The 25818-nt window shown below is 44.8% G+C and overlaps 1 protein-coding gene across 8 annotated transcripts in view; it reads right to left on the minus strand.

The window, feature by feature from the left end:
• The window catches only part of NIPBL (NIPBL cohesin loading factor), a 312200-nt gene that overhangs the window by 243700 nt on the left and 42682 nt on the right, over positions 1–25818 (minus strand). For 2 of the 8 annotated variants that reach the window (XM_006139458.5, XM_075932529.2), the window contains one exon: positions 9104–9171. The exons of the other annotated variants lie outside the window; for them this stretch is intronic. The gene's annotated coding sequence lies outside the window, so the exon portion shown is untranslated. The remainder of the gene's footprint in view (positions 1–9103; positions 9172–25818) is intronic. 8 annotated transcript variants of the gene reach the window in all.

A 25818-nucleotide genomic window follows, 5' to 3' on the forward strand; every position in this document is an offset into this window, starting at 1 on the left:
TTAGATAAATGACTATCAGGGATGGTCTCGACAGTATTTGGTCCTGCCATGAGGGAAGGGGACTGGACTCGATGACCTCTTGAGGTCTCTTCCAGTCCTAGTATTCTGAGATTCTATGATTATTTTCTTTTAGGAGCAACCCCTTATAATGGTATTTTTTTTCCTCTCTTTTCCTCATGCCACAGTGGTGTATCATTTTTCTTCTCCCTATCGTTTGTGCCATCACTCCGATTTCTCCCCTATATCATGGTCATCACCCTAAAGATTTTTTTAAAATACTACAGAGTCACCCTTCAGTACCAAAAAGGTGTTTTTCAGTATGAAATACTAGATGAACAAGAAGCAAACACTGTTGAATTTAGCTAGTTTGAGAATTACCATGTAGCTATCCTTACAACTAATCTCCACTGATTTCTACAATGCCCTCTAGTGTCCACTCAAGTTAAAGTCCCATAGCAGAAAACACAAGACTTCACACACACAAAACACTGCAACTTATCTGTTAATCAAAGATTTGTAAAATAAATGGCCATTACAATTACATCAATGGATTTGACTTTAAATGAATTCTGCACATCTCAGTATCTTTTTCTCTCAAAAATCAGTGCTTAACATTTTAATTGCCTCTAATTAAATTAATTAGAGCTATTTATTGAAAATGACACTAGTTGAGTAACTAAAGAACAAGTCTTAAATGAAAAGATGTTTAACAATTATAGAATCTTTTTTCAAAATGAGAGGGGGTAAATTCTTAACATTTCATTCATCAATGTTTACAACAGAAATATAAATTCCTAATAAATAGGGAACAGCAATGTAGACATGCCACTAAGTATTTCATTATACAGCTTAAACTTTTATAGCATAATCTGTACATTTTTGCTTCATTTTTGGGCAACTGCTGTACTTTTATCACAGATGCGCCAAAGAACCGCTGCATGTAACCCATCTAGACCTTAACTTATGAATAGCATCAGATTCAATGCTTGTATGTTCACCACTATAGGGTCTTTATGGGGATAAAGAAAAAAATGCTTCACTCACTGAAATGCTAATATTCACTAGATACTGAATATCTCTTCTACTAAATTGATTACATAGCAAAAAAATGGTGAAATACACCATGAGAAGCGAAAGGAACACCTGAATTTCAGCAGTTAACACCAGAATTAAGTCACTACACTATAAGATTTCTGTTTTCTAAAGCTTTTCCAATAATACAGTTCTATAATTAGTGGCAGATCTTTTATTCTACTAGGGCCTCATAATTTAAGGGGAAGGTTACTTACTTTCAATAAGAGTTCAAGATAGATTCTGCAAATGCACACTGACAGCATGCATTAGTGAGTGCTAAATCAGTGAAAACTTCTCATACTAGAAATGTGGTAGTTTACACAGTTAAACAGTTAACTGATGAACCTGGGAAAATCAGTTAACCTTCACAATTACAACCAAGCTCCCCCTCTTCCCACAATGTTGCTGCCTCTGTAGAGGCAAAAGCACAGGGGACCCTTGAGGAAAGTGGCTGTCTGTAGTGTGTGTTTGTGAATTACTTTGTGTGCTGAGCTTGTGTTTGTCTGTCTGTGTGCTGTGGCCGGCAGTTGGAAGCTGTGAGCCTGTAAACAAGATTTGAAATAAAAAAGCCTCTGTTCATTGGTTGACCCTTATTCGGGGGCGGGACTATCAGGAGGGCCAGGGCTTTATAAATCACTGAGTCAGCAATCAGGTTGCTTTGCGAACAGGGGCAGCTAACAGGAAGTTTCGAGAGGGAGTTGGGAAAGGGGTGAGGTACATTTGCCATTCTTTAAAACCTTTAAACTAAACTATAGTCAAAACTTTCTGATTTAAATAAAAACTCTATCAATAACCTAGGTAGATACAGGAGAGAATGCAGGCAGAAGCCCAGTAGCAAAAAGGGAGCTATCCTGTTTATTGCACTCAATGTAGCATGTATGGGTACGTCTAGACTACATGCCTCTGGTGACAGAGAAAATGTGCCTGTTATTTAAACTTCATTTAAATTTAAATGGCTGTTGCGCTGAGCCAATCAGCTCCTGGGATGAGGCATACCTGGGAGGTTGACAAATGCCTTTGATGTCAACCGCAGAGTGTTCAGACTACCACGCTGACCTGACAAACAGCTGATCAGCTCAGTGCGGCAGCCATTTAAATTTAAATGAAGCGGCGATTATTTAAATCACCGCTTCATTTTCCTATGCCGGATAGTCTAATCTACATGCCTCTGTCGCCAGAGGCATGTAGTCTAGACGTACCCTATGATTACACGCCCTGTGGGCGGGTGGCGTATGTGTGCATTTGGTGTAAGTAGCTCCTGCCCTCAGAGACTGCATATGGGCTTTGGAGGCTAGGGTGGCTGAACTGGAGGAGCTAAGGGAGGCAGAGAGGTATGTTGATGAGGCTTTCTGGGAACACTGTAGAATTGTCCCACTTCTGGTCAGACAGCCCCTGCGCTGTTAAGAAAGAAAAAAGGCTCAGGCGAAGGAGAGCAGTCAATGGAAGCAGAGGGAAACCTTCCCATAGTTGGGACCCTCCTTCCAGATGATGTTAGGGTATCCTCTCGCACTGAAGTTACCTCTCCAGGAGGGGGACCTCCAGTCATTAGGAAAAGGCAGATGTTAGTAATGGGAGACTCAATCATTAGAAACATAGATGGCTGGGTTTGCAATGACCGGGAGAACCATATGGTGACTTGCCTGCCTGGTGCAAAGGTTGGGGATCGCTCAAGGCATCTAGATAGACTTATGCGTAGTGCTTGGGAGGAGCCAGTGGTCATGCTACATGTAGGTATGTAGGTACCAATGACATAGGCAAGGGTAGGAGAGACGTCCTGGAGGCCAAATTTAGGCTGCTACGAAAGACTGAAATCCAGCACCTCTCTGGTGGCATTCTCAGAAATGCTTCCAGTTCCACGCACAGGGCCAGGTAGGCAGGCAGAGCTTCAGAGTCTCAATGTGTGGATGAGATGATGGTGTAGGTAGGAGGGATTTAGATTTATAAGGAACTGGGGAAACTTTTGGGATAGGGGGAGCCTATACAGGAAGGATGGACTCCACCTAAACCGAAGTGGATCCAGACTGCTGGCACTTAGTTTAAAAACTGCTCTGCGACCTTTTTAATGTTAAGAGATGGGGGAAAGCCAATTGGTGCAGAGGAGAGTCTACTGATAGAGATTTTCTAGGTTTTAGTCAGTAGAAGATAATGGACGAGGATAAAGTATGGGCCAGATCAGACAAGAAACGTTCACATAAAAAAAGAATCTGACACATTAGAAATGAGCAGACAAATATACAGTGACAAGTTTTTAAAGTGCTTGTACACAAATGCTAAAAATCTAAATAATAAGACAGGTAAACTAGAGTGCCTCGTGTTAAAGGAGGATATTGATATAATAGGCATCACAGAAACCTGGTGGAGTGAAGACAATCAATGGGACACAGTCATATCAAGGTACAAAATATATCAGAAGGACAAAACAGGTATGGTTGAGGGGTGGGGGGGACAATAAGTGAAAGAAATGGTAGAGTTAAATGAAGTAAAAATCTTAAATAAATCAACATATTCCATAGAACAATGGTCCCCAATGTGGTGCCCGCGGGCGCCATGGCGCCGGCCGGAGCCATTTCTGTGCACCCGCCGAGTGATCGGGGTCAGCCCTGCTCATGGGCACGTGGTGCATGGGTGGCCCCGCCCCCGGGTGCACAGCGCAAGGGCTGTGCTGGCCACAGGCACATGGCGTATGGGTGGTGCCGGCCCATGGGCGCGCAGCATATGAGCGGCCCCGCCCCCGGGCGTGTGGCATATGAGCATCCCCACCCCTGGGCATGTGGCACAGGAGTGGTGCTGGCCCCAGGCATGCAGCGCATGGGCGCTGCTAGCTCCTGGGCATGCGGCACAGGAGTGGTGCCGGTCCCAGGAATGTGGCGCATGGGTGGCACCGGACACATGGCGTATGGGCAGCCTCACCCCCAGGTGCACAGCGCAAGGGCTGTGCCAGCACCGGACACATGGCGTATGGGCAGCCTCACCCCCAGGTGCACAGCGCAAGGGCTGTGCCAGCACCGGGCACGTGGCGTATGGGCGATGCCGGCCCCTGGGCGCATAGCACAGGGGGGGTGCGTAGCACAGGGGCGGCGCCAGCCCCAGGCACGCAGCACATGGGTGGCCCCACCACCCGCGCACGCGGTGCATGGGTTGTGCCGGCCCCAGGCATGCGGTGCATGGGCGTCTCCCACCCCTGGGCATGCAGCGCAGGAGCGGCACCGGCCCCAGGTGTGCAGCACGTGGGTGATGCCGGCTCTTGGGTGTGCGGCACAGGAGCGGTGCTGGCCCCAGGAGTGCAGCGCATGGGTGGCACCAGCACAGGGCATGCAACGTATGGATGGCCCCGCGCCCAGACAGCCCCAAAAGGTTGGGGACCACTGCCATAGAATCTCTATGGATAGTAATTCCATGCTCTAATAAGAACGTAACAGTAGGGATATATTATCGACCACCTGACTTGGACAGTGATAGTGACTATAAAATGTTAAGGGAGATTAGAGAGGCTATCAAAATAAAAAACTCAATAATAGTAGGGGATTTCAATCATCTCCATATTGACTGGGTACACGTCACCTCAGGACAAAATGCAGACACAAAATTTCTTGATACTTTAAATGACTGTGACACGGACCCCCCCCCCCACATGCTTTTGGAAATGAACTCAGACATGAATATACATAACTCAAAGGCGGTTTGAGCAAATTATTTAACGTAACCCATTGATCTTCATGTAATGATCTGCTGGTTCTGTTTATCTTACTCTGTTGTATGTATCATTTGTATGTGGAAAATTAGACACATGGAGTAGGGAATGTATGAATGTATGAATGGGAGACATGGATAGGGTTGCCAGGTGTCCGGTTTTCTACCGGCCAGTCCGGTATTTGTGCCTTTAGTCCGGTAGAAAAATTCAGAAAATATCAGACATGTGCAATGTCCGGTATTTTCTGAATTTCCAGCTGGGCATCGGACAGAAGCCTGGCAGGGGCGGGGGAGCAACTGGGAGGCGGGGCCGCGATTGGAGCTGGGAGCCCTGTGGTCATGTGCAAAAGCCGGATGGGGCGGGGCAGGGCAGGGCGGGGCGGGGTGGGGTGGGGGCAGTGGCTAGGACTTCCAGCCACTCCCTACGCAGGGCTTCTGCGCACAACCAGAGGCTCCCAGCGCCAATCATGGCACTGCCTCCCACCTGGGAGCCTCTGGTTGCATGCAGAAGCTGGGCGGGGGGAATGGCTCACAGCCACTCCCCCCGCCCAGCTTCTACTAGCAACTATAGTGGTCACCAAACAGTAGATCAAGATCTACTGGTAGATCTTGGAGCCTCTGAGAGGTGATCCTGACTGGTTTGGCCAAGAAGCTATCAAGTGCTGGCACTTCAGCAGCCCCTCCCCCCACTGCCTCACAACTCCTTACCTTTGCCTTGGAGCTGCCTCCCCCACCCCTTGGAGCTTTCTGCTGTCTGTTTTCTGTGCAGGGCAGGGAAGGGAGAAGAGAGGCACTGATTTCAAGTTGCCCCCTCTCCTACCCTGTATCCTATCACCACAGAGCAGAGAGGGGCATATCAGGACTTGGAATGGAGAGTGCTGGCTGCTTTGGGGAGTGGTGCAGGGCCAGGACAGGGAGCCTGCCCTAGCCTCACTGCACCACCACCCAGCAGCCATATGAGGTAAGCAGTGCCCATTCAGAACCCACATCCTGAAACTCTACACCAGCCATGAACCCCCTCTTGCACTCCAGGCTCCTGCCTCAGCCCCAAGCACCCCCGCACCCAAACACCCTTCCAGAGCCTGCATCTAGAACCCCTTCCTACATCCCAAATGTCGGCCCCAAGGTCAGGTCAGAGCCCCTCTCACACTCCAAATCCCTTAATCCAAGACTAGAGCCAGCACCTCAACTCATTAACCCTGCCTGGTGAAAAGGAAGGAGGATGGGGGAGGGAGGGAGAATGGAGTGAGCAGGGGCAGGGTCTTGGAGAAAGGGTATAAAGGAGGTAGGGAAAAGGTATTTGGGTTTGAGGTAGCTCTTGGATTGCGCTTAAATTAAAAAAGTGATCTCATGCTTGGAGACCACTGAACTAGAGGGAGCACCTCCCAGGGGCGCGGCCTGTTGGACTCCGGCTGTGGCTAGTGGCTGCACCCCCACCCCCCGCGAGCTCTGCTTCCCACCCCTCTTCCTCTCATCTAGCCCCTCAGGCCCCCGATCCCTCCCCCAGTCCTGCTTCCCGCTGCCCCAGCCCTGCTTCCCACCGCCCCCTTCCTCCCAACCATCCCCATGGGCCCCGACACACACCCCCTACCAGCCCCGCCTCCCTTCCTCCTGGCCAGCCCTGCACCCCCCACCTGCCCATGATCAAATGTGTCTGGTATTTTGGGGGTGGGGGGTCCTACCTGGTAACCCTAGACATGGAGGGTGTTACCTGCAACTTCTAGATGAGCCACTGTTAAGCAATCTTTTGTCCTTAAGTCTGAGCAGTGGTTGGTAGGGAGGGGTTCTCAAATCCTTAACAAATAGAATAGGAAAGGAGAGGCCTAGGTCTTTTTGGCCAGGGTGCACCTGAAGGAAGGGGCCAGGGACCCCATGGCGGGGAAGACAGCCCTGGTTTAGAGTGGCAGCTGGAAAAGAGGTTTTAGGCTGCTTCTCGGTGGGGGCAGGGACCTCAGTTCGGGGCCTTGGCTGGGGGAGACCAACGGAGCTGGCCTAGCAGGACCGGGTGGTGAGGAGCCCCAGAGAGCAGGAAGGTGAGTGGCCATGGCCGTGTCAGCACCCCAGGAGGCACCCCCAAGGAGTCGTCTGTGACCGCACCCCATCACAGACTGCTTCTTGGAGAAGCTGGTACAGGAACCCACAAGGGAAGAGGCAATTCTCGATTAAGTCCTGAGGGGAGTGCAGTATCTGGTCTTGGAAATAGTGGCCATAACATTTAACATTCCTGTGGTGGGAAGAACACCTCAGCAGCCCAACACTGGCATTTCATTTCAGAAAGGTGAATTATGCAAAAATTAGGAGGTTCAACAGAAATTAAAAGGTACAGTGACTAAAGTAAAATCCCTGCAAGCTGCATGGACACTTTTCAACTTAAGTGAAGCCCAACTTAAATGTACACCCCAAATTAAAAAAAAACATAGTAAAAGAACTGAAAGAGAGCCACCGTGGCTTAATAACCACGTAAAAGAAGCAGTGAGATATAAAAAGGCATCTTTTAAAAAGTGGAAGTCAAATCCTAGTGAGGAAAATAGAAAGGAGCATAAACACTGCCAAATTAAGTGTAAAGATGTAATAAGAAAAGCCAAAAAGGAGTTTGAAGAACAGCTAGCCAAAAACTCAAAAGATAGTAACAAAATGTTTTTTTAAGTACATCAGAAGCAGGAAGCCTGCTAAACAACCAGTGGGGCCCCTGGACAATTGAGATATAAAAGGAGCACTCAAAGATGATCAAGTCATTGCAGAGAAACTAAATTAATTCTTTGCTTCAGTCTTCACGGCTAAGGATATTAACGAAATTCCCAAACCTGAGCTCTCCTTTGTAGGTGACAAATCTGAGGAATTGTCACAGATTCAAGTGTCATTAGAGGAGGTTTTGGAATTAATTGATCAACTTAAAAATAACAAGTCACCAAGACCAGATGGCATTTACCCAAGAGTTCTGAAAGAACTCAAAAGTGAAATTGTGGAACTATTAACTGTGGTTTGTAACCTATCCTTTAAATCAGCTTCCCCACATCTCTGAAACACGCCCACTATTTCTCCAAGTAACAGGCATGCTATTCTGGCATCCCTGTAACCCCCATTCCACAAAAGTTAAGGGATGTCTCAAAATAGTGTGTTATTTTGAAATTTGACAGTATAGATGGACCAAATTTTGAAATAAGCTATTTTGAAATACAATCAAAATAAGATATGCAATTTGCATAGCACAAATTGTGTATCTTATTTCAAGTTTAGGGTACTGTATAGACACACCCTGGCAGAATAAAATAAATCTTAGTTTAATTTCTGCACACAGGGATTAGAAAGAGAAGTATGATCAGACTTTTGTCAATTTTCAATGTTATGGAGCTCTGCCAGCCAGCAGTTTTAGGAAAACAGCACAACACTGATGTAGTATACAGTTGAACCTTTGTTGCATATGAAGACTGTGTTTACAACTATAAAGGCAGGTCACTTACTTCTTAAATGATAGTGACTTACATGCTATGTAAATTAAATTAATGGCATTTCCCTAGGAAAGTATTCTACTCATGCTGGACAAGTGAATTTTCAAGCCAGGATCATATCACACTGCAGATTGGACCTCCCTGATCCAGCACTCTCAGGACATGAACAGTCCTGAATGAGAGAATTAGCTGGACATAGGGAGGTCTCCTGCCACGGGCCTCCAAACCTGCTGCCCAATCAGCACGCCCTGGCTGATCGCTACTGCCCCACCAACACTCTGCCTCTTCCCCCCACTCCTCATGACAGCCCAGCTAGGCTGATTACCCAGTTGCTGCCAGCTTCCAAGCCTGTCTGGTCTGCCACAGGCTCCAGCCCCACACTGTTGTGGGCTGCCTAGAACGCTGGCCCCAGTCCTGCAACTGCCACAAGCTGTCGGGGGCTCCTGTTGCGAGGCCCTGGCCCCACGCTGCTGTGGGACCCTGGTCCTGGCTGGGCTGTCAGCCCTACTGCCTCCAGCCAGTCCTCCTAACATTAGGTTCCCAGGCTCTATTGGTCCATAAGCATCCATGGTTATACCTGACCATGGATGTTTCTGGACCAGAGAGTTCTGATTTTCAGAGATGCACTCTAAAGAAGTACTTATCGTTAGGTAACAGGACATACTCTTCTTATACTGTTGGTAAAATAGGCCAAATATATGTTCCAGATGTAAAAACACACTTATGAAAAATGCACTTTTTTCCTTTTGTTAAGAGCACAAGTTTTGTGCATTGCTAGATATTTTGTAACATCCGTTTAATCAGATAAGTTATGTTTGTATACTTTGAGTTATGTGAAGCCCACAAATGTTATGACTGCCACTGTGAAACGGACTACACATGCCCTATACCTGCTGAGTCCCAATGATATAGAACGAGGAAAAGAAGGGGTCATCATGACTCTTGCCAATGGGAGATCCTGAAATAAAAGAAACTTGAATAAGAACACCAAGAAATACCCTAACTTCAATTACTCCCATTTCTTTCTTGCTCAAACTATTCTATGCCACTAGAAAAACTGCAGTTTTATAAAGAATCAAGTATTGGCATGCCAAATAACGAAGGAGTGGAGAAAGTCAGATGTAGAATTTAAGTCCCACTTGCTGTAGTGTAGGTAGGGTCCTTATTCAGAATACAGTAAAATTCCAATTGTCCAGCATCCAGTGGTCCGGCACTCCTGATAGTCCGGCACCAACTGGAACCCGAAATGCTCTGGCCAGCCGGCCAGTTGGAGCTGCTCTGCCCCCGGCTTCCTAAGTCCGCCACTGGTCAGTTTCAGCAGCGGTGGACTTGGGGAAAGCCCTGGGACAGAGCACCCCAGCTGCTCTGCCCCCGGCTTCCCCAAGTCCGCCGCTTCTGAAACTGACCAGCAGTGGACTTGGGGAAGCCGGGGGCAGAGCAGCTGGGGTGCTGCTGGGTTAGTTCCACAGCGCCACCCTCTCCCACGCTGCGGCGTTCCCCGCCAACCACCCTCCCCCCCGACCTCCACCCCAGACTTTTCATAGCCCCCCTTCCGGATTGGTACATGACTTCATAAGTGTAAACTACTAAAAATAATGCTCACTGGGAATGTTAAAATACATTTATTTTTGTAAATGTGTAATCAATGAAATGTTCAGAGGTTACATATTTGCACGCAAGGGGGAGGATGTGTGTAAGAAGCCAGCTTTTAAGTCACATCCTCTTGATCACCAGCTACTGCCTCCCTCCAGAGCAAGGGGCAAGGGGCTCCATGGGAGCCAGTACACATGGGGAGCCTGCTTGAAAGCTGACTTCCCACATGTACCAACTCCTGCCTGCCCTCCCCGCATCTATTAGAGGCAGCAGCAACGGGAGGCAGGCAGCCCCACAGCACCGGGTGTTCAAAAGGAGCTGGCTTTTAAGCCTAGTGAAGACAAAGAAGTTTGAACTTTTGACAAAAATAAACAATTTGTGTTTAAAACTGGGGGGAGAGGAGACTAGTCTTTAATTCAATCAGCTATTTGTAATCAAAAGTACAAACTGCTTTGTCTTCACTAAGATTTTACCTCAAGTTAACTAATATGAGATAAGAACACAATTTTTTCCCTAGTAAAGTCACAGTCTTACTGACATACACTGTCCAATACTGTTAAATATTTTTATAAAAAACTTATATCAAATTTGCATATAATCTGAAGTTAAGAAAATTATGAAATACAATTTGGATACAGCATTTCCTTGTTACAGTAGAGAAAAGATTAAATCCATAAGGAGATTCAAACCTTTCAAAAGCCTATAAATCATTTATAAATGTGTTAGTCTGTGAAGTGCTACAGTACTCTTCATTATTTTTAAAATAGCAAAACATCAGAATTTTTTTTTTAAATGGAGGATTCACCATCCTCCCTTGACCAGAACTCAAATCTTTGTACATATAAGTGTTAAGGATGTTAAGTAACCGTTAACTGACTAGTCGAGTAGCCAATGGAATTTCTATTAACTACTTGACTAGTTGATAGGCACTTCTGCATTCCACCTTTGAAATGTATAATAGCCCCCCTGCTGTGGCTCTTATACATTTCAAAGGAGGAATGCAGAAATCCATGTGAAGCCTGTGCCAGCTTTGAAATACCGGGTGGAGCCGAGTCAGCTGGGGACTCCCCAGCTGACCCCTGGGCCTGTGCGACATTTCAGCGTAACCTGGGATCAGCTGACAGCGGGTTTCGCACAGCATTTTCCTCTGCATTTTAAAGCGGCAGAGCCACATAGTTGATCCCGGGATCAGCTGTGCAGCTGAGAGAGGCAAGGGGGAGAAAATTGACTGGTCAATTGACAAGTCCTTAACATCTGTAACAAGTGTAATAAGAAACAAACATGTATACTATGACCACGATACTGCTTTGTAAGGATGTCATTCTGCACACGGACATAAAAAAAAAAAATAGAGGGAACACTGGTGGAGGCAGCAGCGCATGAGGCAGGCATCACTGTGGAGCTAGTGCTGGGGGACAAGCAAGGTGTCTTTTTTTTTTTGGAAGGCTGAGGCATGGAGTGGGCCATGGAAGGTTTGGAGGCCAGGTCTGAGGCAGGGCAAAAGAACTTTTCCATCAGAATAAGTTTCAGTCTTAGATCCCTGCCCTTTTGAGCCCCAGCCTTCAGCTTGCTGAAGCGGATGCATTTTAAGGAGATATGGGCTTCTCCCCCCACCCCCTCCACCGCCCACAGCAGACGCACTGAAACTGCCCCTCTCAGATGGGGCTGGGAAGCTTATAAGTCATTCAAAGGCTTATCGGATAGTTGAGTCGACTAGTCAATTTCCCCTGCTCCCCAGCTGTCTCTATCAGATAGATTCAGCAAAGGGGGAGGGAGGGGGGAAGAAGGGAACTTCAAAGCAGCAGCACCACATGGAGCTCACAGCGTGCGGTGCTGCTCCTTTGAAATGTCCAGCACGAAACGTGCAAAGCACACAAAGCCCAGGATCAGTTGAGGAGTCCTCAGCTAACCCTGGGTTCTCGGGAAATGCCGCGTGGAGCCTCGGATCAGCTGGGAACTCCCAGCTGATCCCAGGCTCCACGTGGCATTTCAAAGCAGTAGTGCAGCATGGAGCCTGGAGTCAGTGGGGGACTCTGAATCCCCCACTGACCCCAGGCTCCATGAGGGTGCTCTTGCTTTGAAATGCACAAGAGCCCGTGCTGGGGACTCTTGTACATTTCCAAGCTGGAATGCCACCTGCAGCCTGGGGCCAGTGCAAAGTCCTGGTGACTCCGGACTCCATGGGGTGGGTCCTGCCTTGGGCAGAGGGCTGAACTTGATGACCTCCTGAGGTCTCTTCCAGCTCTATGATTCTATGATATCAAGGCACAGAGACGCACAAGCTAGGTACCATGCCTGCACAGCCCACGAGGATTCTGTTCTAAAATCCTCCGATAGTGCAGGAGCGCACTGACATCTACAGTGGAGCACCAAAAGGGACATCTCTTGAAGAACCACCCAGTTTTACCTATGAGTGTGATTCTTTGCTCTATCAATTCATTCCATACCTAACTAATCAACACTGTCTTCTCTGCCACATGAACACTTATTTCTGCCAATATTACTCATATTAAATAGTATTTTAGTATAAGAAACCCCACTAAGTTCAGCAGAGCTATCCCAAGGGGGGTGTGGGACTTGAGGCAACCCCCCTCTGACTGCCCCAGGCACAGGGCTTGGGGCAACCCCTGCGCCCCCGCCGCAATGCCCCTAAATGCACAGGGCCTCGGGTGGTCACCCTGAACTGTCCCATGTACAAAACAGTTCTGGAGTTCAGAGGAGCTATTCACCAGGAGCAATAGTGGCAGAATATGGCCCTTAATGTCAACGTATCTTAATTTCTTTCCTATGGGCCAGAGAGTTGCCTATTCAATTCCAACTCCAGAACTTAGCACTCACCCAATGCTGACACTCTATTGTAATAGAGATCACCCTTCAGAAATGTTACAGTGGTTTTGAATGGAAATTAAAGAATCTCAAGCTGAAATGTTTAGAACCCTCCCCCTCCCCCCCCCACACACAACCCACTCTGAGAGACTAGGACTGAAAGACTGACATAACAGAATATGGTCATCTTAGGAAAAGCACCTTCAAACTTCTAGTCATAAAACGTCTTATGTTGAAGAAAGACTCCAAAAAACAAACTGAAGGATATTTCCCTTAGAAGAAATTCCTTTGATAAGAACAACTGTAGAGACCTGGTATGTTCTAAAGACAGAATACATAAATCTCCAGCCTTTGTGATATCTGTTTTTATTAAATGTTTCCATTTTGATCTAGAACAGAACACAAGTAGTCTCTCTCTTTTTATAAAAGTCCAAATTTCTTGGTGAAGGTGTAGTTGAGTTCCACACCTCACAGCAAATAATAAACCACAACAATCATAATAAGTAAATAATAAGATTTTTGGAGTCCAAAAGTATCTGAAAGCACTGATTTGATTCATGGGCTACCTACTGAGTATCTCTGATCTAAAGGGAGAGTTCAACAGAGGGAATACAGAGTTTCAAGGTGGTTTACATGGTCTCTGGACAATCTTTTGAGGAAAGATGATGACCTATATATTTATATGATAGTATCTACTTAACCAAAATAAATATCTGAGGATGGCCATTGTGATGGGGTGTACCAACCCCGCACTGAAACTAAGCTGCCTGAGAAGGCCCCACCCCGACAGCCTTGCTGAGCATGTTCCCATTGGAGACAGACTATAGAAGCCTCTGGATCAGCTCAGTCAGGGCTGACTGCTGAAGGGGAAGGAGGCGCTGAGAGAGTTACAGAGATGGAGAAAGAAGCAACACCAGAACACAAAGCAGCAGCCAGACCAAGAGGAGCTACCCGAGGAGCCCAAGAATCAGAATGAGACTATGTAGAATGCAGTTGCCAGGTGACAGTAGGTAGTAGCCTCGGGTGGGGAATTGTTCTCTGGGCGCTCAGCGAGTTGTGGCAGGATTCTCTGCTGAGCGGGCAGTGGATTGTATTCCTGGGCTGGGACCCGGTGGAATGGGAGGGCCAGGATCCCCTTACTCTCTCCATGGCTAGCCCATGTGAGTGGTGGTGAAGGTGGGGGGAATTTTCCTTTAGGCTTGTGTACAGACTCTGGCCACTTGGCTGTATTACCCCTCATAAACGGGGCTTGTGTATGGACTCAGGTTACTAGGTCGTATTACCCCAGTAAAGGGGATTTGTGTATGGACTAGGTCACTGAGCCGTATTACCCCTAGTAATGGAACTAGTGTATGGACTTCAGCCCCTAGACTGTATTACCTTTAGTGAAAGGGATTATTTGACTTGAGAGGCCTCCGAGGGTAGATCTTCCCTTAACAGCCATGAACAAAACCAATATTTTCAAACATGATCTATGAGGATTTTTTTTTAAAAAATGGCTTGTTTGGTCTGAAAGAGAAAAGACAGAGGGGACAATTATTTGGTTTCAATTATCTGAAAGGCTGTTATAAGGAGGAAGGAGAAAAAATGTTCTGTAACTTATGAGGATAGGACAAGAAGTTATGGGTTTAAATTGAAGCAAGGAAGGTTTAGGTTGGATGTTAGGAAAAACTTCCTATCAGAGTGGTTAACCACTGAAATAAATTGCCTAGACTGTGGTATCTCCATCACTGGACATTTTGAGTAACAGGTTAGACAATGACCTGCTGGGGATGGTGTAGATAAAACATTTCTGCCATGAATGCAAATGACTGAACTAGATGACCTCTTGAAGTCCCTTGCAGCCCTCTGATTCTATGATGGTTCCTCTGACCTTAAAATCTATGAGAAACTATTTAAACTGGTAGCTAGGAAGAAAATAGGATCTAAACAGCACTCAGGTCATAACAGAGCCTGTTACAAACAGCAGAAATACAAGATAATGTTTCCAGCAACCAAGTTAATTGCGATTGCCTCAGAGAAAGAGTACTAGAGTAATAAGAAGATATAATTAATTTTATTAATAATTTGATCAAACTCAGATTAAAAGTAGAGTTACTCTGTTACAAACCAAAGCCAAAAAAATAAGCTTTAAAGTAAATATAGGTGATATGGAAGAGCACCAAGAAATACAAGAGCACATAGATATCGTTTTGTAATGTGAGGGATAAGAATTAGTGAAATTTTGCAATTATTTGCTGTAAAATGTATATGAAAAATTATGTTAATTTACAGAAATGAGGAAGTAATATTAGAGAGCCAGACTACTATTAGAGATCGAGACAGTTTTTAATTGATTTGCACAGTATAAATAAGATAAATTAGAAATATGCATGTCTAATTATACAATCAAATAATAATAGGCTTAATAGGTATCTAAAAGGGTGTCATGAGGAGGAGGGAGAAAACTTGTTCACCTTGGCCTCTGAGGATAGAACAAGAAGCAATGGGCTTAAACTGCAGCAAGGGAGGTTTAGGTTGGACATTAGGAAAAAATTCCTAACTGTCAGGGTAGTTACACACAGAAATAAATTGCCCAGGGAGGTTATGGAATCCCCATCTCTGGAGATATATAAGAGTAAGTTAGATAAATGTCTATCAGGGATGGTCTCGACAGTATTTGGTCCTACCATGAGGGCAGGGGACTGGACTCAATGACCTCTCAAGGTCCCTTCCAGTCCTAGTATTCTATGATTCTATAAATGCATATAGTCTCTAAACGAGAACAGTGATCATGAATACTGACCACTGAGACATATAAGAAAGGCAACAAAATCCTCAGTAATAAGAGATCAGCTTTATTATGAACAGTTGAAATAGACAGTGACAAGAGCTGAATCAAGGGTTGGCAAAACCATTTCTCAGTATCACAAATGATTATTTCTCCATACAGCTTATTTCTGAATTCCCAAAACTAATTCTATATACAGAAATATCAACTAATAGTGACAAGACTATAATTAGGTTTGAACATTCTTGCAGCAGTAGGTTGGTGTGCTGGGCAAAAAATGGTTGAGGGGGGAAAAAAAAAGAGGTAGTACTGTACCTTGACTCCACCATGCAAGAAAAGGTTTTATAAAAAGGGTAGTTTACAAAGAAAAGGCTGCTTGAGACAAAGCCCATGGAAACAGGTTAGAGAGCATAAATACCCCACACAGCAGAACAAAGAAAAGAAGATTTCTTTAAATGCATAAAAGGAGAAATGCAAATACAGCCTCTGTGATGTGAAAAGAACAGAACAAGTTTTGGCAGCTAAATTATACAGCAGCAATTAAGAGATCTGAAGAACAAATAGTCAAAAAAAATATAAGAAAGTCTTTTTAAGCATATCAGAAGTAGGAAGTCAAAGGTAATGGGAATAAATAAAAGGGTTAAGGAACTCCAGAAAAGATAAATGAATTCTTGGTTTCAGTCCATGCTACAGAGGAATAAGCAGAATACCAACCCCGGTATTCATCTTTATAAGTGTGTACCTTTGTTACTTGTAGAGAGCTAAAGTACTTTTCTATTGCTGGTTTAAATTTAAGTCACAATAAATCACTAGGACTGGATGGCATTTATCTGGTAGCTTTGGAGCTACCACCAAACTATTAACTGAAATATGCAAGTTATCAAAACAGCCACTCTCTCAAGCGATCGTATGGTGGCCAGTTCTATAGAGATCTTTCTATAAATGGACTGTGATCCTAGGAATTATGCACCAGCAAATCTTACTTCCATGCCAAGAAAACAGTGGATAAAAAGGCAAAGATTTAAAAAAAAATGAATCAGATTTTTCTTACTATATACCTAAAAAAAAAGTTTTTCCTGTTGGATGACAGTCACTTGGAGGGCTGGGGCTGTCCAAGGCCAGGCCCTCCTCTCCCCTCTCTAGTGGCAGGGGAAAGCATGGCCGGCGCAGCTCCATCCGCCACCACACCCCTCCCTACAAGATCTCCCCAGAGCTCCAGAGACCAGGGCAGCAGCCGCTAGTCACACAGCCCCAGGTGCCAAGAGCCACGTGGCCCTTCCCCTCTTCCGGTCTGGGGGTGGCGGAAGCCACACAGCACCAGGAGTTGTCCGGACCTACCCTCCTCATCTACCCTGTGCTTGGATGGGGAGGAAACTGCAATCCATGGAGCCCCTCCCCACCCCAGTCCTCAGAGCTCAAGGGGAGGGACGGGAGCTGCTGTGACAGGGGGAAAAGGAGCACAGGGCCTGGTGAGGCCTCACAGCGGCGACTCCCCCACACTGCTGGGGGATAGAGCTGGGACTGGCCTGCCCCTCTTGGCAGCCAGGGGCAGGGAGAGCTGGGCCAGCCTTGGCCCAGCCCAACCCCCAGCAACTGGGGGAAGAGGACCAGGCGAACCCCCTGAAGGCCGGTGGGGGAGAGGGCCAGGCCTGGCTGCAGTTTCGGCCTGGCCCAACCCCTCCAATTCCAGGGGAGTAGGGGGCAGGAGAGGGGGCGAGGGAAGGCTGAGACTAGCCGTAGCTTTGGCTCAGCCCAATCCCCACCCCACCCCCCAAAGACCAGCGAGGAGAGGGCCAGGCCTGGCCATGGTTTTGGCCTAGCCCAACACCCTGAAGGCTGGGAGCAAGAGGGCCAGGCCAAAGTTCCCTTAAAAGGCGGGGGGGCACACAAGTGGCACCCCATAGGCAGTGGGGGGAGGGGGGGAGACAGCTTTTAAACCGGCTCCCTCAGCACTAGCTCCTGCTCCTCCTCCCCCCACCTCTCTCTGATAGAGGCAACGGGGTGGGAGGGAGTGACCAGTCAAATCACTACTCGACTATCCAATAAGCTTTTGCTTATCAGATAGTCAACTAGTTGCTTACATCCCTAAATACAACATTCAATTTTGGACACCTAATTGAACAAGATGTAAACAAAAAAAGTCAAAACAGACAAAAGAAAACAATCAGAAGTAGAGTTTCTATGAGGAGAAATTTAGTATGGACAGAGACAAGAGATACACAGATGCACCTTCATTGACATGTCTAGATAATATAGATTTTTAAAAAGAAAGACAGGAATTCCCATTTTTTCAACAAAAAAAATACAACATATGATTCAAGTGAATAATTGGAAAGTTGATTAAATTCATACTTAACATCAAGAATGCACTGCTACAGCAGACTGAGGCATGGAGTTAACAAGACTGAAAAGGAGCATACATTTAAATTAGAAACTATAGCTCAACTTTAATGTAAACAAAAATAAACATAAGAGTTATCAAACTTCATTTGTGTATACAGTTATGGTCTGTCAGATGGAGTCAGGAAGCCAGTTGATGGTACCACTGTGCATATTTAATGGAGAAAATTTGATAAATTCCGAAATCAGCTATTTTTTCCTTAAAAATTTCAAAGTTCTTCCCCCCCCCCCCCAAAGAATGTCAAGTACAACTCCCCTTTTCTCACCCCACTCTAAAATCAGCTCTAACTATACTGATAGTCTGTAGTTCACATGCTTCAGACACAAACTCTCAGACATGGCAGGACTTCTTTCATGAGACTTAACAGAAAAAAAAACCACGTGGAAGCAGCAAGGGCAGTGTTCCCATACAGAGAACTGGAAAGCAAAGACAGAACTCTGAAAATTGCAAAAAGAACTAGAAAGGAATGGGATGAGACTATAATCCAAAGCAGGAGATTGCTTGCCTTTAGACTCGTGATTTCACAAGAATAGGGTTCTTTTCCCCTGTCAAACAAAAATAATTGCAACCCTAGACTTTGATGATGTGCTTAACATTACACATATATGAGTAGTCCAACTGACTTCAATGGAATTTCTACACATGGCACAAAGTTAAGCATATGAGCAAATTTTTGCAAGGCCTGAGTTTTTAGCAGCTTAGTGTTTTTAAAAAGCACCTATTTTAAAGTATCAGTTTTGTAAATTCAGTGACAATGTTCAACATGTTTTGCAAGCTGCCATTAATGTAATGATTGTAAAACACTAAACATATACTGTACAGTATACCCTCTGAGTAATTAAAGTGAGTTCTTTATCTTTCACACCAAATTTATTACTATGTTTTTCAAAAATGATAGAAGATAAAACAAAGAAAAGCCACGGAAATGAAGAGAAATGAACCAAGAAAAGTTATATGATAAATCTGTTGGTATATTTCCCCAAAATCAATGATAAATAATGCAAGGATCTTACATCCAAAATTTCATGTTACTTTCTCAAATGGCTAACTTGTATGGCAGGCATATAGATGCATCAATAATTACAAGTAATCAATTTAACATGGAGATATACCTATCTCATAGAACTGGAAGTGACCTTGAGAGGTCATTCACAGCAGAACCAAGTACCATCCCTGACAGATTTGCCCCAGATCTCTAAATGGTCCCCTCAGGGATTAAACTCACAACCCTAGGTTTAGGTGGCCAATGTTCAAACCACTGAGCTATCCCTCCCCGCAATCAAGTATAATCTGTGCACTTAATATCATAATTTCTCTACTACTCAAGGTCTTGCCCTACAAAGCCAGGTTGGGAGGGGGAGGGGAGAAGACCTAACTAGCAAATGAGTGATGATAAGGTGGTATCTCTTTACGTTATCTTTTGAGAAGTCATCCCAACTTCTCCCACTCTAGTACATTAACAGCACAGAATGTTATTACTCTCCCTCCTCCATTTCTCTCTACTTCTAGCCCAGTGGTCTCCAACCTTTTTACACCCAAGATCACTTTTTAAATCTCAGAACAGGCGCAGATCTACCGTCCCGTCCCTTCTTTGAAGCCCCGCCCTCTCTATTCTCCTCCTGACCATCACTTGTTATCCCCAGCCCTTACTTACACACTCTGATCAACAGTTTATTTTTAAATTATGCGATACATACAATTAAAATCAAGTGTTTATACTTAGGAAATAAATGGTCTGTTTTTTAATCCATGTTATTTAAATCTAAAATGAAGCATTGAGAATTATTCATTTTGTGGGGACAGAGTACTGCGGCTGGGGCAGGGGAGAAGGAACAGGGTGCTGGGAGGGCAGAGGACAGGGTTCTGTAGCTGGGGACAGGGTGCCAGTGGGGACAGAGTTTGGGGAGTGGGGAAGGGAATTGGGACAGAGTTCTGTGGCTGGGGCCAGGGGAGTGGGGACAGAGTTCGGAGAGTGGGAACAGGAATGGGGACAGAGTTCGGGGAGTGGGGACAGCGTTCTGTGGCTGGGGAGTGGGGTGCCAGTGGAGGCAGAGAGTCCCCTGCATCTCCCTCCTCCCAGGATTCTCCTCCCCCGAGAAACCAGCGCGCGCCTGCCCAGGAGGCCGACCCTCCTCCCCCACACAGGGAAGCCCTGCGTGCGCGCGCCTGCCCCAGGGCCAACCCTCCCCCCCCCGCACGCGCAGGAAAGCCCCGCATGCGCCTGACCCGGGGCCAACCCTCTCCCCCCTGCATGCGCCGGGAAACCCCCTGCGCACCTCCCGCAGGGCTGACTCACGCCTCCTGTGTGGTGCAGGGAGCCGATGCTCTCTCCCGCAGCACACCAGGCCGGTAGAGCAGCTAGCGCACTTCTGGAATCACCGGAAGTGGCGCTAAGCTGCAGGACTTACAGGAAAATACAGAAACTACAGACGGTCAGTTTAACGTCTGTCCCAGGGAAGATAATGGAGCAGGTAATTAAGGAAATCATATGCAAACACTTAGAAGGTAATAAAGTGATAGGGAATAGCCAGCATGGGTTTGTGAAGAACAAGTCATGCCAAACTAATCTGATAGCTTTCTTTGATAAGATAACGAGTCTTGTGGCTAAGGGAGAAGTGGTGGATGTCATATACCTAGACTTTAGTAAGGCATTTGATACGGTCTCGCATGATATTCTTATTGATAAACTAGGCAAATATAACTTAGATAGGTCCACAATAAGGTGGGTGCATAATTGGCTGGATAACCGTAGTCAGAGAGTTGTTGTTAACGGTGCTAAATCCTGCTGGAAAGGGATAACAAGTGGAGTTCCGCAAGGGTCTGTTTTGCAGATGATACCAAACTGGGTGGGGTTGCAACTTCTTTGGAGAATAGGGACATAATTCAAAATGACCTTAGCAAGTTAGAGAAATGGTCAGAGGTAAACAGGATGAAGTTTAATAAAGAGAAATGCAAAGTGCTCCACTTAGGAAGGAACAATCAGTTCCATACATACAAGATGGGAAGCGACTGTCTAGGAAGGAGCATAGTGGAAAGGGATCTAGGGATCATAGTGGACCACAAGTTGAATATGAGTCAACAGTGTGATGCTATTGCAAAAAAAGCAAATATGATTCTAGGATGTATCAACAGGTGTGTTGTAAGCAAAACTCGTGAAGTCATTCTGCCGCTCTACTCTGCACTAGTTAAGCCTCAGCTGGAGTACTGTGTCCAGTTCTGGGTGCCACATTTCAAGAAAGATGTGGAGAAATTGGAAAGGGTACAGAGAAGAGTGACAAGAATGATTAAAGGTCTAGAGAACATGACCTATGAAGCCAGGATTCATGAACTGGGCTTGTTTAGTTTGGAAAAAAGAAGATTAAGGGGGGACATGATAGCGGTTTTCAAATATCTAAAAGGGTGTCACAAGGAGGAAGGAGAAAATTTGTTCCTCTTGGTTTCTGAGGACAGGACAAGGAGTAACGGGCTTAAAGTGCAGCAAGGGAGGTTTAGATTGGACATTAGGAAAAAATTCCTAACTGTCAGGGTGGTCAAATATTGGAATAAATTGCCAAGGGAGGTGGTGGAATCTCCCTCTCTGGAGATATTTAAGAACAGGTTAGATAGACATATGTCAGGGATGGTGTAGACGGAGCTTGGTCCTGCCTTGAGGGCGGGGGGCTGGACTCGATGACCTCTCGAGGTCCCCTTCCAGTCCTATGATTCTATGACTTCTGAAACCGACACTACCTCCGTTTTGTCTTAAGGTAAGTAGTGGGACTTCTGGGGGGGTGGGGGGGAAATGGGGGCGAGGCGGACAGGACGCCTCCCGAGCGACTGGTTGAGGCCTCGCGATTGACCAGTAGCTCGCGATCGACCTGTTGGTGACCACGGTTCTAGCCCTTCCCCTCCTCCATGTGTGCAACTAGCACAACAGGTTTAAAAACAAACAAAAGGAAGTATTTCTTCATGCAATGCAGTCAACCTATGCCAGAGAATGTTGTGAAGACCTGGACTTTAACAGGGTTCTAAAAAGAATTAGAGAATTCACGGCGGTTAGGTCAATCAATGGCTAATAGCCAGGATGGGTGAGAATGATGTCCTTAGCCTCTGTGTGTCAGAATCTGGGAATGGGTGGTAGGGGAAGAATCACTTGATTACCTATTCTGTTCATTCCTGCTGGGGCACCTGGCATTAGCCACTGTCGGGAGGACAGAACACTGGGCTAGATGGACCTTTGGTCTGACTCAATATGGCCAGTCTCACATTCAAATATAGTCCATGTACTGCCAATATTCACAGGTGACAAATTAACATTGCTGCAAATATACAGATTAAATTAAAAAAATCATAGGTTTTCCTCAAATACAAAAATAAAACTATTTCCTTATTTTACTAAATATTGCTTAAAATGTCTCTCCCGTTTACTCTCAAGTGCCACAGAGATTGCCATCATCAGTTTTTAGTAGTGGTGCAATGAATAATGAAGGTGTCCTTTCATTTTCCACTCTGCTACAAATAAAACCACATTATGGTAAAACAAACACTCCAAATTCACTGTATTAACACTTGCAGAGATGGAAGAGCCTTAATTCTTCTATGTTACAAAGTCTAGTACAGAACTGATGAGGAAGAGACCATGGTTAGTAAAACCAGCATACTAAAAGGCTCTGAGAAGTCTCTAAAGAATTAGGTTAATTATGGTATTTCTCAGCCTATTCCTAGAGAAATCCATCCTCTCATAGAAGGACTGATCCCTCCACGCAGCAGAAAGGATTCTTATTTGATAGAGAAGGAAAATATTGCTATTGCAACAGGTTCCCCTCACTCCTTCTGCAGAGCTGGAAATGTCCCCTAATTTTGCTTTCTCATATACACATGAAAAGCGAGAGACCATAAGGCCCACAAAATCTGTCCCATTGCCAGAAAACATAAGCATCTTCCATTAGGGATGTCAATGTGTAGCCAACTATATGATTAACTGATAAACCTAGGTTTATCGGTTAATCTTGTTGACTACACGCATTCCTCCCCCCCTTGCTGCCTCTGCCCGCACTCGCTCCCCCCATTGCTGCAAGGGGGGGAGTAAGAGCTAGTGCTGGGGGGGGGGGAGGGGGAGGAGACAGCTTAAAAGCTTGTTCATTCCAGCACCAGCTCTGTGATGCTGCCTCCCTCTTCCCCCTTACTCCGACTGCAGCAGCAGGGAGCGGGGCCTGCCACAAAGCAACCCCTGTACTCAGCGGATCCCAGCTCCCCGTGGACAGAGGCTGATCCACCTCCCAGGGAGCCTCCTCTGTCCACAGTAAGTTGTCTGCGGGGGGTCCAAGCTCCCTCTGAACTAAGGCTGGAGCAGCCTCTGTCCACGGAGAGCTCGAACTCCATGCAGACAGGATCTGCAGTCAGAACAGAGGCTTGCCATAGACAGAAGCTACTTTTTGTGGCAGTCTTTTCCCTCTCCCCTCCCCCCCAACAGCCTCTGTTTGCAGGGAGCTTGGACCCCCTCAGAGAGGGGCTGCTGCCATCCCACACTGTTGCCTCTGTATTACTGGCTGCCTGGTCCACCCCTGAGGACTATCAAACAGTAGTGTAGCCACTAAGATTTCATGTTGTTACATGACTATCCAATTACCCCAATATCTAACATCCCTATCTTCCATCACCCTTTAGATATACCTAAACTTTGTTTGAATAAGAAATTATCTAAACTTCAGGTAGTAAATCTGCAACTGAATGCGTATTTCTTCTAAAAGCTTAGAAAGTATTTTAAATGGTTCCTATCGTTGAACCACTACCACCTGAGGTGTTAAGAAGAAACCACAAGTAGCTAAGTCTTCAATGCCAAAAGAGGTCTTTAAAAAAAAACAACAACAGAGAAATAGCTAACCTGTCAGTTTTCTCACTAAAATCCTAATGGTGCAGATAGATTTTAATGCAATGTAACTAGGTGAGATTGACATTGTTGCTCCCTCACCTGCAGCTGACCATGCCTAATTACACTGCAGTAAAAACTGTCTGACCTTTGTTCTCCCTTACATTCTAGAGAGAGATCATCTGAACATGTTAGGGATATGTTAACATGTAGAACACGGTTTAAAATGGTTTATGGAGCAGGTTATTGGGATGCTAGTTTACAGCACTCTTTCATAAGGAGATTGAGTCCTTTGTGTGAAGCTTTTTTTCTTCTATTCTAAATTCCTGTCTGTAGCTGAATAAAGTAATTGTGAACAAAAAAAAATGTGCACAAAGTTAAGAAAGCTAACTGGTTGCATGTTCTTTTCTAATAATTTTAATTTGAAATCTCTTCAGTCAGTTGTGTGTGAACTTTAGATATTTTTGAAAAACAAAATGTTTAAACATCCAGAAGTCAGAAATTGGTTGAAATTTGCTAAAATTTCACCTAAAATTCTCATTTATAAGAATCATTTTTCAAAGATTAAACAGCAGAATGACTCTAAATTGTACAATTTTAAAATTATTTCTCTTCATGCTACACACACAAATTGATGAGTAAACTTACTGCATTTGAATCATCATGTAGCAGTCAGATACAATTTGGTTAATCTGCATATATTATAACAAATCTAAACACATCCCATAAAGAGTTTTGTTACGTGGATTTCAAATATCACAGTGGCTTATGGCATGAAGTGACTGATGAAGCAGGCATGAAAATAAAAGAATCTGGTCTATAATCACTGATACTCTGCAATCTCTCATATTCAGCATTAGGTAAGCTTTCACTGCCCGGCGCATCCCATTTCCTCAGACTGAGCTAGCTACTGTTTTCCATGAATTTACAAAGGATTCAAGGATTGCATACACCACCTACATTTGGACTTAAAACAGCATCTTCAATTGTGAATATTTACACAGTTGCTTAAACAATTTGCTTTATTTATTATGTTAATTTTACCACATCTACAATTTGCAACTTCTTCCCAAAATTTTCTTTCCAATTCTTTCATTGTAAATACCATGTATATTCAGACAGTGGATTTAGAAGATATTGAAAAGGCTCTTGTGAACATCTTTTGCTTCAGAGGTTAATACTGAGAACTTCTCTCCAACAGAAAAGTCTTATTGGTTAGCTCCATTAATTGTCCCTAAAAGGGCACTTTTAATTAACTAGATCATTTGATGAAACTTTTTAAACTATTAAACACCATATATTAACTTACACACTTATTTTTGGTCCTGTTACATTTCATCATGAGTCCTGAGCTATTCAGTGTATGTTTAACAACCTTCTTTTTGCAATAAAGATAGCCAACTTGAACAAAAATCCTCTCAGACATTATCTAGCTGATGGGCAGAAATTATTCTCAGTAAACTAGCACCTGAAAGCCATCAAAAGCATTGATAAATGCATACTGTTAACCTGTGTTTCAGGTCATGAGCTCACTCACTCACAAACCCTTAATTCTATCTTCTGCATCTTAAAAGCAAGCAAAAGTAGTGAGATTTACAAGAATGCTAGATATTCAGTAACAAACATGGCTGTCACATGGATTTGTGGCTAGTGGATTTTCCAACATATAAGACATTAAGATTTTGTTTATTGTAGCCTTCAGTGTTGAAGGGTTCACATATTGCAGAACTAGGAGGAAATTTGTGTTAGTTTTATTTTGTGAACTATCATTAACAACACTGTGGTTTTTTTAAATAATATTCTTGAACATAAATGTACTGCTCCATCTTCAGTCACTTTTTTGAATATCTAAATTTAGAATTCAGTTTTGAAATTAATTCAATCCATTTGGCCATTCATTAAGGTAAGAATACAATTCTACTAACATGAGTCCCATCTTGATCTCCTCCCTTCACTTGCCCCACATCCAAGTAATGTCCAAATCCTGCTGCCTTCTCTCCACAAACCTAAAGTCTTGTGTATAAACAGTTTTTGTAATGCTTTAACTCTCCTTGTTTAGCAAGTAATGCAGTTTTAGCAGAGCAATCCCTTCATGTGAACTAGGGATGTTAAATATCAGTTAATTGAATAATCATGAATTCTAATTGGTTAGTCGACTATTCTATAG

This window comes from Pelodiscus sinensis, chromosome 6, assembly GCF_052426305.1.
Source record: "Pelodiscus sinensis isolate ZL-2025 chromosome 6, ASM5242630v1, whole genome shotgun sequence".
In the NCBI taxonomy this organism is placed as follows: Eukaryota; Metazoa; Chordata; order Testudines; family Trionychidae; genus Pelodiscus; species Pelodiscus sinensis.